General features: G+C 42.4%; 1 protein-coding gene across 4 annotated transcripts in view; it reads left to right on the plus strand.

Moving 5' to 3' along the window:
- The window catches only part of MSANTD2 (Myb/SANT DNA binding domain containing 2), a 1072267-nt gene that overhangs the window by 139089 nt on the left and 916986 nt on the right, over positions 1 to 16192 (plus strand). The gene's annotated exons all lie outside the window — the stretch shown is intronic.

Below are 16192 nucleotides of genomic sequence, written 5' to 3' on the forward strand. Positions count from 1 at the left end.
TTAATCTCGTTGGACTTTTTTTTGCCTGCGTCCCCATGTAAAACATTAAAATCAGACGGAAGTTTGTGTGTGTGTGTGTGTGTGTGTGTGTGTGTGTGTGTGGGTGGGTGGGTGGGTGTTTTTTTGTTTTTGTTTGTTTGTGTTACTATCCTTGTGGGGACTTGGGTGTGATAACACACTCACGCTGTGGGGACTTGATTGCACTGTGGGGACCTGAACCCAGGTCCCCACAAGGCAATGTCTTCTAAATGATAAAAAATTACTTCAAGAACATGTGTGCCAATTTTTACAACTTTTAAAAAAATGACCTTGTGGGGACCTGTGTTTCATCAAGTGTGTTAATATTTTTGCTCGCTCTGCCCCCGTAGCCAGGAGGCGGTACTGCAGTCTTAAACACACTTTGCATTTAAACACACTTTGCTCTGCAGAAACACACACTAGCAGCAGCAAGGACAGACATTTCAAAGGAAAAGCTCAATAATTTGTATATAGCCAAATATTTTTCATGCATATTAACCTTTCCTCTATTAATTACAATAAAACTTTATTTATATAAAGCTATTGAATTTCGACTTTTTGTGTCTGAAAATTGTTAGTGGTTTTATGAACATTGCTAAAGCAATTTGGGCCAGTTTCAAATCCGAAAATGTTTCACTATTGCCATTTGATGCATGTCTGCTATTAAACAATGATGGTGCACTGCACTGTGCATCAACGTAAACTCATTTGATCCTGTTTTGCTTATAACTTACAGCCATCAATGTCTATTGTTACATTTTACTGCTTGTACTAGGACTTCAGAGTCTTTATTTTGTGTTTCCTTTGTTTGGATATTAATAGGTACAATGGAATATGTTATTTTAGATGATGGCTGGATGAGTGAGTGGTTAGGGTTGCATTTCACTAAGGGCTATGTTCTGGCAGATAGCAAACTGAGGCACTGGTATGCCCAAAGTACTGTGCAAAATTTCTTTTTAACAGAAAAGGCATGTTCTTATAAAATTAATGAATTTCTTTGAAGATATATTCAAATATTGTCATAATATGTAACTACATTAAAATCATTTGAATTGCTTAATTTAAAAACTGTTCCTAAACCTTTACAAATTAAAACCATTGTTTGACATTCCAAAGGGTGGGTGAAGAACAATTATATAAAAAGGAGGATGCACGAAGAGAGTTTTTGTTTCTCCTGATTGCAAGTGTACATTGTGCAATCACATTAATTTTTCCTGTTAGCCAGATTTTGACTTTTCTCCTTTATTGCTGCTTAAGTTTTATGAAAGGATGCATGGCAAATGCGTGGTGTTATCCATGAAACAGCCTTTCTTTATTTAAATAGGAAACAGTACAGCTTTTGCTTCTCATTTCCCAATTTGGGGCCAAACTCATAGAGGCATGCACCACTATGTGAAGGCGTAGTGAGAAGAGTAGACCACACTGGTCAACAGCACTCCAGGCCCCATGTTAACTCTTAACCCCTTCCATGCTCAGCGTTACCTACCGTGTGCTGATGACGAGCTGAGCTCGTCATGTAACGCGGTAATTCGCAAATTGCCGCATACCGCGGGAAAAACGGCCCCACGCATGCGGTTAAAGAACACTAGGAGCAAGATGTAAGTACACTGGAAGAGAAAGACTGAGTGGATGGTAAAATGACCCTCAGAGTATTGGTGGTCTCTAAGAGATTGAGGGTGAAACAGTTTAAATACCTGCACAGGGTACATTATAGCCGTATGAGTAAGATGAAACCAGTCACAGATGCCAAGGCAGAATAATATTTATATAAGTAGATATGTCGCGCAAGGCAAATTAAAATATGGGACAGTGGCTCAATTATTCCAACTCTGCCATTTAGTAATTTTAACTTTGCCTTTGAGAGACTATGTGTACATTTGATTCTAAGTTGATTGGCACCAAGGTTTTTAAGTGACACCCAATATGCTAACTTTTTATAGGAAATGGGTGAATCTTAAGCTTAATGGCAGTTATCTGGCAAGCACTAGGGTCAGGATTTTAATAGTGCAGCAGGTTTAGTGGCACTGGGACCAAAAGCTTCAGGCACCCCACTAAACACCTAATATGGCTATATGTTATTCCTGAACATGCAACCACAAGTGCAGACCACAGGGTTATGATTTGAATGAGACAGCAGGTGCAGTAGCACCAGGCCCAAAAGTTGTCATAACTCCTCGAAACACATAATATTGCTATATTTGACTACTAAACAGGCAGTTACAATTGCAGTTATCTTAGAGTTAAAAGGGGCTTGCTTTGAATGGTGCAGCAGGTGCAGTTTCACCTGGGCCAAAAGCTCTAGGGACCCCACTAAACACCATTTTTTTTCTATATTTAACTACTAAATAAGCAATCACAAGTGCAATTACCTTGCATGCACTAGGGTCATGAATTCAATGGTGCAGGGACACCGGGGCCCAAAGCTCTAGGAACCCCTCTAAACACTAAATATTGCAATATTTTACTACGGAGCAGGCAGTCACAAGTGCAGTTACCTTACAGGCAATTGGGTCATGATTTGAATGGTGCAGCAGGTGCAGTGGCACCAAGGCCAGAAGTTGGCATAACTTCTCTAAACACCAAATATTGCTATATTTTATTACTAAACAGGCAGTCAAAAACGTAGTTATATTGCAGGCAATAGGGGCATGATTTTAATAGTGCATCAGGTGCAGTGGTACTGGGCCCAGAAGTTGTGAGAACTCCTCTACACATAGGGGCTTATTACGATGGCGGATGGACTTCACTCAGTCCGCCATCGTCCCGGGTATTGAGATCGGTTGCCTATAAGGCGGTTGTCCCGCAAATGACATTATGATGCGACCGCCACCACAGCAACCGCAAATGGCACGTTTAACATTGCAGCAGGTGCTGCTGGCTGCAGCACCCTCTGCAATTTTAAAAATGGACTGTTTGCATTTCCCTGCACTACGTGGCAGGCACCATGCGGTGCCTGCCATATGGCGCAGGAAAATGTAGGGGGACACCATAGGTGCCCCCCAAGTGCACAAACAACCAGCCCCTGCACAAGGGAGGCCCGCAACGGGCTCCTAAAGTCCATCCCGCCAGCCTTTTCATGGCAGTTGAATCACCATGGAAAGGCTGACGGGATGCAGCATCCTAATCTGGCTGACGGTGCCTGCTATGCACTGCCACCTTTCTGTGAAAGCAGTGCGGTCCAACAGGCAATCTTAACGATTGCTGCTGTCGGACCCGTAGCGGATGGACTTTTTGTCCGCAACGCACACTGCCCGCCATCACAATGTGGCGGGCGGAAATTGGCCTTATGATGCTGGTAAATCAGCCCCATGGTATTGCTATTGCATCAGTTCATTCAATTATTTCCCTCTCATTTCATTTTGCAAAATGATGCTATTACTTACCCACACTATACCACTAGTAACAGCATACTATATTACCTTTTTGTACAAAAATAAATCATAACTTTTTAACAAACTTTCCGTAACTTATATTGTACAACTACTCCGCAAGCTATAACTCACAAAAAAAAAGTTATTATTAAACCGTTTACCGTGGCAGCAATTCCGCCGTGGTGTGGGCGATCTATTGCGCGACCGGGGCGCTGCCCTGGCCAACGGATGCGCGCAGCACTACCGAGGTAGTGTTTGCGACGGGCGCACTTAAGGGGTTAATCTCATCAGAGAAACCTAATGCTTTTCCCAATGCTTGTTTGTTTTGTTTTCAGCACTCTATGGGAGAACGTGTTTTCTTTCACTCCACCTCTGTATTGTGTTCTGCCTCCCTTTCAAATCCATGCCCTCATCTGCTCTGTGTTTTTGTCATCCCTCGTCTTTCTGTTGCTTCTCCATAACTTCCCTTGCCACTGGTTAGTTTTAATCACTGCTGAGAGCAGGGTTGACCTCCTACGCCTGCCACTCTGCTCCTCTGTTTGTCTACTGTCCCTCCTCATCCTGTTTTTAGGAGGTCTTGGCAGCTGCGATTTCCCTCCAGGTCACTCCCTTTCCTAAGTGTGCCATCATGCATTTTAAAAAAAAAATACTGCTCAATGTTGCAAATTTGCCAACCTGGAATAGAAAATTGAAAAATAGAATGCTGCTGCATGCATTGTGACACACAACATGTGCACACATACATCATCACGTTGGGGCTGCCATAGCGTCATGATGCATAAGTGCACATAAGTAGTGATGTGGCGCACTTTCTTTTTGTTGATCGTGATGAGCAGCAGAAGAAGGGATGTATTGCTTTGTTTGTACTTTTTTTCTGGCGCTTGTGGGCCTGTAGTTGTACAGAAAAAAGGAAACTTACTAGTTCCAGATGCATTTGTGCGCCAATCTAAAATCAAGTAAACATTTCAAACTCATACAAAGTAGTTTACATTGTGTGAATTTCAAAAACAACCTACCGTTAGTGCATGAGTTGAAATCGATTTGTTTATAAACAATTATTTAAAAACTTGATATGAAAGCTGTTCCTTTCATTCGGGATATGTAATTAATTTTGGAATGTGAATTTAATTATATTCATAAACGTGTCTATCTGATGATAGTCAATTTTTGCATTGGGTTTCCAAACTAGGCGATTTTGGTACTGAAATGCCCATTTCCACTTTCTGGGAATGAAAGTTCCCGCTCTGTCTTGGCTAACTCTGCAACCTGAAACATGCAGGCAGTTGTATCCTGTTTGCAGCCCTCCCAAAGTACCTGTTGATATGCAAGTTGAGAGCCTCGCAGTGCCCTCCGTTGTCATGACTATGGCCGAGGAGAGGTGCGAATGCCTCTACCCCAGGATCAGCATAACAAAGGGCCGAGAGCTTGACTTCCCCAGCAGTGGGTTCTTCCCGGGAAACACCTGCAGCAAGGCAGCAGGCTGTGGCTGTGAGGGAAAGGATCCAGGGGCTGGTGTGTTGTGTCACACGAAGCTATCTGTACACGAATTTAGCATACTTGCTTTTACCTAAACGTCATAGCCTTGAATTAAGAACGGCATACACTTTTACAGAATGATTTTCACTGAAAAAACGAACTTTGTCAGAAGTGCACCTCTCAAATGTGCAAGGAAATGAAGGCAAGGGTATCTATGTATAAAACAACATGTGATGCTTGTATTCTGTTTAGTTGCATTTCAAAAAGGTTAGTGCTCTTTCTCCATATGCAGGAACTTTGATGCTGCAGTGTGCTGTCAAAATTTGAATTTTACACTAAATCTCTTTAAGTTGTAAAATATTTAGTGATCTAATAATGGGCAATGACAACAGCAATCTGAATTTAATAAACCTTTATCAGAGTACTACAAGAAAGGTGAGTGTTCATAAGCATAGCGTAATTAAAGATTTAGTGCAAAAAAACGATTTATTTCACAATATCATCTCTCTCTCTATTGTCCACATATAAATGAGCATTTAAATCTGGAAGTCTAGCTGGTGAAAAATTAGTTATTGATTTTGTTAGGAGAATTTAAGGAAATAGTTTTGCATCTCGACACCAGTTTTAACAGTGACTTATGCGCTAAAAACAAAAACATTTTGCAAATCTAAGGAAGTTGCTTAATCTCCATTCTTGACAGTCTTTACATTCTGCAAGTTCATATCATATCCTTGTTTCTGTAATCCTCACTACTGGTCCTGCACACATTTTTCGACGTACAGTATCTCGAGTTCGAGAAGCTCCTTCTAAATAAAAGTCTTCCCTGTAGATTGTCCTGCTGTTCCTGGAAATTATAAGCCTGCTATATGTTGAACACAACAAAAATGCAAAACGCAGAGTTTCATTTTGCTGATGTTTTTCAATCTGCCACTGGAAATAGACACATGTGGAGTCATAGACAAAGGGGAACATAGAGAACAATGAACAGAGGAAGGTAGACATGGGAAGATATGGAAATGGACAGATGTGGGAAGACAGAAAAACACAAACAAAAAGAGAGACAATATAGGATGCTAGGTAGGACTCGGGTAGAAATATGAAAAAAATAACGATTAAAAAAACAAGCATTGGCATAGCCAATATGTCTCGCCTTTGGGACCATATAAGTGGTTAGCCATGCAGCACACAAGCTGCGAGTTCACAAACATCAGAAAGAAGACAGAGCAACCAGTCACATCTCGTTTAACAGTGGTAGTTGCGCTGGACAATTTTTTAACCACATGTGCTTGAAGCTTTGCGCTTATAAATGGATTTAAATTGTAATTATAACATATTCAGCCTGTTCTAAGGCAATTTATCTCCACGAGGTCTGACACTTCTCGGGAAGCCTAGGTGGAAGGAAGAAAGGAGCACAAATAATACTAATTGGTGCTCATGTACATATTTGGGTGGAGTTTGCAATAAATAAGAGCAATATAAAACTGCAAACGGATCAAGTGCCCTGAGGACGTCTTTAGTGGCATGTGTGCCCTACACACACGTTACATACATATGTGCGTACCAACACTACTTTGAACGACTGACTAAATATAAAGTTCAGCTGTGAGAACACATGACTGCCCTTGTAGGCAATCAACCCGGCTCCCGTATCTCGACCATGTGCAGCATCCTCTGATCCCGAATGAAAACACCTGGAAACCGGGGCGGGAAGCCCCTTACCATGAGAGATCGTGCAGGTTTGCGCCTAGGTAGGTACAGGGAAGAATGGGTGTGAAGAGGGGAAGAAGGAAGGAAGACTGGGAGTGAGGGGAGAAAGAAGACAAGAAAGAGCGCGAGAAGGCGAATCAGGGAGAGAGCGTGCATGTGGGAGAAGGAGAGGAGAGAAAGGAGGAGATGTAGTGGTGAGAGGAAGAAGAGAAGGAAAAAGAGTGAAGGTGATGCAGTGGGTGTTAGGGAGAAAAGGGGAGCAAAAGACAGAGAAAAGGGACAACATGTGGGCATGAGAGGGAGAGTAGCAGGGAAAACGAAAGGACCAGAAACGAGGGGACTGAAAAGAGAGTAGAGAGACAGAGGAACGAGAAGAAAGACATAGTACAACAGAGGCAGTGGAGAGAGGGAGACAGTGGGAAGGAGGAGAATGCAGGAGAGAGGAAGAACGAGAGCACAGGGTTGTTAGGGGAAAAAAGTGAGGTTGTAAGCACCAGAGGGAGAGAGAGTGAGGAGGCAGAGGCTACACAAGAAATATATGGAAGGGAGTGAGAGAGGGAGTGGGAAGTGAAAGGAAGACAGAAAAGCACAGAGAGCGAGACTAACAGATGGTGAGGGGGTAGAGAAGTAGAGTGAAAGTGCATGTGTACGAGAAAAGGAGCGAGGGAGAGGGGAGGTCGAGTTAAAGAACATGAAGGTTATTGGTGAGGTCAGGTCATGTGACGCTTTTTATGACACACTTGAAGACATGGCCCTTGCGCACTGCAGCAGCGGAGGCTTGGATGCTGCATCCAGTCTTGTGCCCAGTGCACAACCTAGACCTACTGTACACGTGCACAGATGAACAGATGAATGCATCGTTAGATGCACTTGCCACAAAACGAGCAGGACAATGGTGAAATGACTAAGACAGCGAAAACTGAGTGCACATGTGCACAACAAAAACAGGGCAAAACCTATAACGTCTCTGTGGGACAATGCACTGACTGCTGTCGCTTGCAACCACGGGTTGAGTGTTGGCAGGTCCCAGTGACAAGCAGTCCATTGTAAACTCAGCTTAATAGTGCACACTTCTCTGAGTTCTGTAGTTGGAGCTTACACCTGAATTTATATCACAGAGAACACAGCAACCCTCAATCGAACCGCTATATTTAAAAAACTAAAGTTGTGAGATGAAGGCAAAGAAAATAATGACCTTAAATATAATTGTAGCGCTGGTGTTTAGCGGCGGTAGAGATCACGGTTCCATCAGACATTGGTTTATGGATCCAAGCAAAGCGAAATTATAGGGGAAAGCATTAGAATGTGTCATCGGAACAAAACAATTAAAATAAAAGGGCCATCCTAAGAGCAGGGTCATGCAAAGACTGAGAAACAATGCCTTATGAAAGCCAAGAAAAACACATCTGAGTAAAGCAGAAAACATCCTATTGCGCCCACAGTGAGAAGAGGAATATGTCATGTTGAGGTCAAAGCAGAGATGTGCCATCACGATAGTGGAAAACAAGCAAAAGCGAACTCACGGTGCGTTGTGTGCATACATGCTAATAGACCCCATTCAGGCAGGAGACTACCGATTTTTCAAGCCAAAAATGGCTTTATTTTAGCTGTCTCCCGTCTGAAATTGCATTCTGTATAATAGAAGTCAATGGGGAATTTTCATTCTCCCAGTTTTTTATTTTAAATCGCCCACGTCCCTGTCCTAAAATGCTGGCATGTATGGTTGTGTGTAACCTGACCCATGAGGAATGCAGCTGCCATCCTATGCGCCGCTGCTCGCTCCCTAGAGCAAAACGCTGTGGGAGTAAACATTAAAAAGTAAGGTGGGACATGCACACGCCTTTAGCCATTTGCCTGCTTTCATTACTGAAAGACACACGCAAAGCCAATCCTATGTGTGGGAGGAGTCAGACCCACATGGAGTAATTTAGAGTGCTTACTAGAAGCCTCGCAGAGTAGCGCATGGGTGCTGGCTCAGGCTCGACCTAAACATAGGCATAAGAAGACACACACTCAGGTACTCAGTACCACAAGGATTTTGAACAGGAAGACGCAGATTGAAAACTGAGGGAGGTTGAGTCATGGGACAGTGACATGAGGAGATATAGAAACAGAAGAGAAGAATGTTCGAGGTATGGTAAAAGCAGGAAAGCACACTAACTGGAATTCACTGCCAATGAGACAGGCTTACATGGACTCTGATATAGGGAGACACAAATATTGGCACAGAAAGAAATGAGCATTAGTACAGGGACACTGTAACAGTGAGAAATAAACTTTGAGATATGGCCTTAGGACAGAGCAATGGAAGAGGGAGATGTAACGAGGTCAGAAAAAAGATAGAGGTATGCATTAACACCTTCCTGGAGCTAATTGAAGAAGTTGCAGCACCACATGAGGAGTTCAAGAGGAAGGCTGTCACCTTGGTAAGTCTGACCATCAACTGCCACCCAAAATGTCCTACCATTCAGTCTCACACACACATCAGACTTGCACAAACTCCAAAACAAACCATATATTCCAGACTCGCTGCCCTCATGTAACATTCCACTGCCAGCTCTACCACAGGAGGTACAGACACCAAGACAATGATATTTTACAAAAGGACAATCGGTCATGCACGCCAGTTTAGGGAATCAAAAACTCTAGCAGGGTTATTTACAACGGTAACTTACACGTGTGTTTATTTACACATGTAATTTACTCTTTCGCTTTTCAGTTAGAACTTTTCGCTATTCACAAAATATGATTGTAAAGTTAATCTAAAGTATATAAACCTGTATATCTTCACTTCCTGAAGTAGTGGTTAAAGCCAAATGTACAAGTGTAAGTTGCTACTACTAAAAAAGTCCAGCCCCACACATGTTTAACTACTGATACTGCACTCACTCATTAGGACTGGTTTACGTATGAGGGACAGCTCCTGCACTTCTCAACTGGGCTACTATAACAATAATTGACAGTACCAGCACTTCTCATGATGGCTGATATATTTGTGAACAGGATTTTAGCACCTTTATTTGGACTTTACAAGCACCTCACCTGGACTACTGCCTCTTTCATGGGGTTTACCCATGGGGCATGGCACCTACTGGCACAGCTTAAAAACAAAGCACTAATATGCCTCATAATCTTACATCATTCCACTTCCAAAAGTACTTGCCAACAGAATTCATCACACATATAGATCCATTATACTGCATTAGACAGAATACTTCACATACATTCTATACAAGTCAGGTACGTCACATTGTCCATTATGAAGTTGTCATGTATTCCTATAGGTTCTGAATCGATCCCCCTATTCCTGACCCTATTCTGGTTAAACTAACTATCAAGTTAACTAACAGTCAGCCCATGAGGCAAGAAAAGCCCCCATGATGCAGATACCGTTATCTGACGCAGTCACACTACGGCACAGGAACGTGTTATCTGATTAGGTCATAACGCTTGAGATCTAATTAGACAAGCGACATTCCTCCAGCCCCTGATAAGGCATACGACGTTCTCATAACAAATCAAACCTATGACAACCTGGAAAATCCGTGCGGCCATTGTTTTGATTTCACAGAGAACTTTAGTAAAGAATGTGCTAACGAGCAAGTCGTATGACATCTTTATTGACGTATCTATGTCCATCCTTACGTCAATCTCGGCACCTTTAAGGTATAAATATTGCCGATCTTGCCCTATGCAAACACACGCGTGGTGACGAGACGGAGCAGCCACACTTACCGAAGCCGAGAGCAGGAGCAGACCCCGCTGGCAGCAGCCCCGCCTTCCTGACGCGCTGAGAGACGCGCTGCTATCTCAAGCCGAGAGACCCAGCACCGGCGCTTCTGGGCAGCCCTCGCAGGCAGCCTGGAATATCGAGAGCAGAGAAAGAGATACCATTCCTCATTCATCCTAACTTCCAGGTACAGAACTGAATAACCCCTCACAGAGAATTCTTTAGTTATTCACTTGGCAAAAACAAACTTAACTTAAACTGTAACTTTCTATTCCCGCCCACGCATTAGACTTAGGTCAGGTACACGGGGTAGGCGTATTTAGAAACACCAGTTGAGTACGTTTAGTCAAATGTATATGTGTATGTAAATATATTTTAATAATTTTAAACATCATATGGCTCAGAAACCATATCAATGTTTTTACAGTATTATTTTATACTATTGCTTTTAATGTATGCACTTTACTTAACTATAAGTATTGCAATAATATCGATCCATTTCTCTTGTACGAGAAAAGAGACTGATCAATAAATAACACCTTTTTATTGAACACGCCCGTCTCTTCCTTTTCTCTATAATCTGATGAGACTAAGAATGCACGTACTGACTGAGTAAAATAATTGCCTTGTGCTCACACGACTCTCGAGATTGACTCTTGATTAGGGGAGAGCAAAGTTGTCATGTTCTATGGTTGTCAGAAACGAAATCCCTTCTTGTCTAATCAGGGGAGTTAATTCTTTCCTGAACATTCGAGAAAGTTTCTAGCGAACTCTGAGCTACGCTGGCAAACCCAAAACTTAAGTCTAGTATCGACAGTAGTAGACCTAGTTAACGTCTGGCCTAGGCCTTTACTGCTGTAGGTATTATTCCAATGCGCAGAGCCTATTGGGAAAATAGGAACTACACTACATGGCGCCCAACGTGTTTGGAAAGGGCGATAAAACTAACGTAAGACATTTAGAGTAACTCAGTCGTGCTTTCTCACTCAGACCCCTTTTCCCAAATACTCCAAAGACGTCTGGAGTGGGTGAAAGGTTATATCCTCCAAAACCTCGCAGGAGGGAACTCCTATGTATGGTTCTTGGTATAGTCAACGTTGAAGGATAAACAGTTCCAAAATATTGTGCATCTAATCTCTGTTTCCATAAGAAACCTGATCTGCAAACAAAAAGAATAACCTTTCTAACAGTAAAATGTCAGGAAGTGATGACGAAAGAGAGTCAGTTAGATTAGCAACTGAACTCGCAGATGCTGATGCTACCATGCAAGCAGCAGACGCGGATATAATACTCATTCCGGTCATCAAAAGAAGATCTATAACTCTAAAACTTATAGAAAATGGACTGACACCTAGAGGTGGCACAGTCATATTCGTAATTGAGGCACACGAATATCGGCAGACAGAGGTATACTATTCATGGATACATTTTCCAGCAGCAAATGCTGTAACAAGGTACTTCCACTATTACAAAATAGAGGAACCTCCTAATGAGTACACTCCTTTCGAGGAGGTGGAAGTACCACTCAAATTCCAAGAGCATTTGCTCTTATTTGATGGCGCCCTAAAACATAACAATCACATTACAAGGCTCGGTCCTTTAGGTAGACCAGGAGCAACGTGGCCGGTACTAGCCGGATACACACCACACCCAGACATCGAAGGGATGTCCACAGGAGAGCTGTTAATACAGCTAAAACAATTACTAAAAATTCATAGACAATTAGTTCAGTATGTAATGCGGACTTCAACAATTCAGCCAGCGATTAAACTTCCACAGCTGACCCCTCACCAGGGGAACACAAATAAAATCACACCACAGAACATCCAATCCTGCCTAGGTAAAGTTCCGGCTAAACGGGAACAGATACCATTCTGGTTGGCACAGAAAATCACCCAAATAGAGGCGGTGTTTCCTGACACCACCCCGCTAGAAAAACACAGGATTCTGACTATATGTCTCCCAATGGGAATCGCACCACACATAGAGGACTGTGACACTTGGGGTACAGTCTTTGCTTCCATCTACACAAAAACGCACGGTGTTCCATCCATTTCGGTGATACCAGATGTGCTAAAACAAATTCAAGATGAATACGGTCCAGAACCAGCTTTAACTCTTGGTATGAAATTACTGAAAGACTTCAAGCAGGTCTCGGCTATATTATTAGCCAACATAAAAGGTGAAGCAGCAAACGTGGCGATCTGCCAGAGGTTAAAAGAGACAGATATAGCAGACCAACCAGCTGAAATTGCCAGAATCATAGAAAAATCCTATGAGGAACTAGGTAGAGATAGTTTAGGTGGAATACCAGTAAAACCGCAACTGACTGAAAGTCCAGAAAAAATATTTTTTAATAATTATTCACCAAAAAAGAACAGGGATGGAAACAAACAATCCAATCCTAAAGAAAAGAAATTCCAGTCCAGAGGAAGGTCTCCTAGGCGAAGAGAAAAATCTCCAAACCGAAGACAGAGGTCACCGCAGAGTGACCCCTCTGGGAATAGATATAACCTTAGAAATAGGGATAATATTAAAAAACCTGATAGATATCAAGACATTGATACACGTCCCTCTCAATCTTTTCAGAATTTCTCGCAGAAATCGGAAAGAAGAGGACGATCAGAACAAAGAGAAGAGCACGCCAAGTCCAAAGACAAGGAACCTGCTCAGCTAAAAAAGAAATTACAATTTCCAAAAAAGAAGGTAGCCAGTATCAAGGTAGTTAACAATGCCGAGAATACTGAGGACACAACTGAAAAACGGAGAGTGGGCTCAGACAATGCTAGACAGCGCAGCAGAGGTGAGCATAGCTCGCAAAGTCCTTATGAATCATCTGGAGACAGTGGACACGAATGAATATCTTCAAGTGGAAACTGCAGACACCAGAGTTAGCAAACCCCACAAGATATACGAGATAACATTACGTATAGAGGGAGATAAGACTAGGAAAATAAGGGGACTATTTTGGGATAATCTCTCCAAGGGCTATGACATCCTTCTAGCTGAAAAAGACTGGCCACCAGAGTTTGTCAGGGAGTGCCCTCATGGCGAAGAAATAATTATGCCTGCCTTCTCGAATCAAATCCCGATTCATAAAAAATATACACTTGCTAGAAAGTGGGCAGTGGCCTTAGCACCTGCTTTATATAAAAATCATGTAGGATGGGATGAGGATTCTCCTCCTCACAAAATCCAGTTAAAATCCCAACCTACTGCACAAAGGCAGTACCCAATTAAGCAAGAAGCTAAAAAACAAGTAAATGAAATACTAGATCAGCTAGAATACCAGGGGGTGATTGAAACTTGCACCTCACAAATGAACAATCCTTTGTTTCCGGTCTCCAAACCAGACAACTCATATCGTCTAGTTTTGGATTACCGACACCTTAACACATGTTGCAAAACTTTTGCAGTGCAAAACTCCCACAGTGCTGCACTAATGAATAACATAGTGCGCAAAAAATACAAAACTACCTTGGACATCTCCAATGGATTCTTTTGTCAAAATATAGCACCAGAGAGCAGATATTTAACTGCATTCTCAGTAAATGGCACTCAAAAGCAATTCTGTCGGTTAGCCCAGGGGTACAAGAACAGCCCGGGGGTATTCTCAGCGAGAGTAACAGAATTACTACAACTATATGATGATGAAGCATTATCTTATGTCGATGACATTTACTTAACAGATGATGACTTGGAGACTCACTTGAAAAGAGTGAACACCATAATACTTGGGTTCGCAGCAGAGGGTTACAAATTCAACTTTAAAAAGTCCAGAATTGCCCATCTGACAGTCTTGTATGTAGGATATGAATTATCAAGTATAGCCTGGTTGACAATTTTCTAAGAACTAGAAGAATTAAAAAATCTAAAATATGAAAAGACGTATCCTCTGCCAATCGACATTCTGCCTCTACGACATTACGCCTGTGTAATCTATACAGACGGACATGCTCAACCCTCCGTTTGGGGAGAACAAGCATACAACCCCACATGTGAGATTACAAAAGAAGTGTGGCGCGGAGGTAAACTAAGACCTCTATTAACAAAAACACACTCAGTTGAAACTAATTCAGAACTACAAACTGAAATAATAGCATTGAAAATGGCGCTAGATAATGCGGATCGCGAATTCCCGACACTTATAGTGTCAGATTCATATTACTGCGTCAAATCATATAACAGCGATTTGCAGGCATGGATTCAAAACGGTTACACAGATGACACAGATGCACCAATAAAGCAGAAATTGCTCTGGGAACAAATAGCTCTTTTACAAAAAGAACTACCAAAGACTCACGTGACACACTCACTGAGTCATCAGCGTGATGGCGTTCACGTTGTAGGGAATTCATTGGCTGAAACAGCCGCAGCGGCAGCCACTAAACCGGCTCCCGTAGATCGAAAAAAGCGTACATTAAAATACATTGACGGTGAAACAATGCTGGCGGTGAAAACGTCATCAAAAGGCGACTGCTCAGCGTTACCGATCAACTATCCACTCAATTATACATACATAATCGATGCAAACTCTGTCCCTTTTGCTCGAATCCCTGGAGTGGGGGATAGAGTGATTCCAAACATGGACAGGAGAAGCTTGTTAATTGCAGACGCACACATGGGCGAGGGTCTCAGACACCTCAAACTGAAAGATTCTCTGGAAGAATTACAATCACGGTACTGGTGGCCAGGCATGAGCCTGCATTACACCATGTTTGTAAAAAACTGCCCAAACTGCAACAGAGATCGCAGTGGGGAGAGAAACAGTTTAATACCTCGTCGTATCAAGGCAGATAATATGACCAATAAAAAGCAGGGCTTGCGATTAACATATACAGGCTAGTTTCCACTTATAATGTAGATCACCAGCACTCGGCTGACGTCCGGACTGTTATACAAAGATTTGCGAGTCTAAATGGCATATACGCTAAGAGCATGTTACGTTTGACCATTGTCTTCACTCTAGCCCTCCGGCCGGGGGGGAAACATGGCCAAATGAGCACAGCCCAGCGGGAATCTTCTCACTTCCTTCCTGAGGGTACGGGATGGTGTAAAGAAAAAACCAAGGCAGAAAGCAATCTATAATAGAAAGGATATTAGGTTCGGGAGCTGGGTGGGTCAAACATCTAATAAATGTCCAACGTAGTCTAAATAACTTGCCAAGAAATTCTCTGAAGGGATTCAGTCCGTACGAATTATTATTTGGAACTAGAATGATTATCTCTGACCTCGACAGTCAGACTTCAGTGGTTAAAGAAAAAAGCTTTGATGTCAAAGACCGTTTGGCTATTTTGCAGGACTTAAACAAAACAAGAAAAGACCTGAGCAACATACAGTTGAAAGAACAGCCAACAACCACTGAAGAATCACCACCTGTCCCAGCAAGACCTGTCTGGATTCCAAAAGTCGGGGATCTAGTCAGGGAGAAGATCGCGGTAAAGAAGGAATTTGGGCCTTCTTACAGAAAAGCAGTTCCTGTCTTGTCTGTCAACGGGACAAGATCAGTTGTACTACCGCCACTTGCTGGTAAAAAGGAGAACCGAGTTGTATCCATCGACCTGGTAAAACCACAACATGTGGCCGATAACAAACAGTAGGCCAAGTGGACTCCCAATAAGTAGCAGAACACCAAGGTTTGCTACCAGTACAGAGGTCCTAACAAAGAGGCTCATCACATTCGAAACGCCTACCGAAGAACAACAAGGACTATGCAACAATGCAATAGAACTCAGACCTCTGAAAACCCAAATAAAAACATTTAGCAGAGACACACCAATCTACAATGAAGTACCAAGTGACAATGCAAGAAACAAAAATCCTGAAGCAATTGGAACAATTGACAGAACTGCATCCGGGTACTTCATCAACTTCGATGATTCCTCTGAAG

This window comes from Lissotriton helveticus, chromosome 3_1 (assembly GCF_964261635.1).
Source record: "Lissotriton helveticus chromosome 3_1, aLisHel1.1, whole genome shotgun sequence".
NCBI lineage: Eukaryota > Metazoa > Chordata > Amphibia > Caudata > Salamandridae > Lissotriton > Lissotriton helveticus.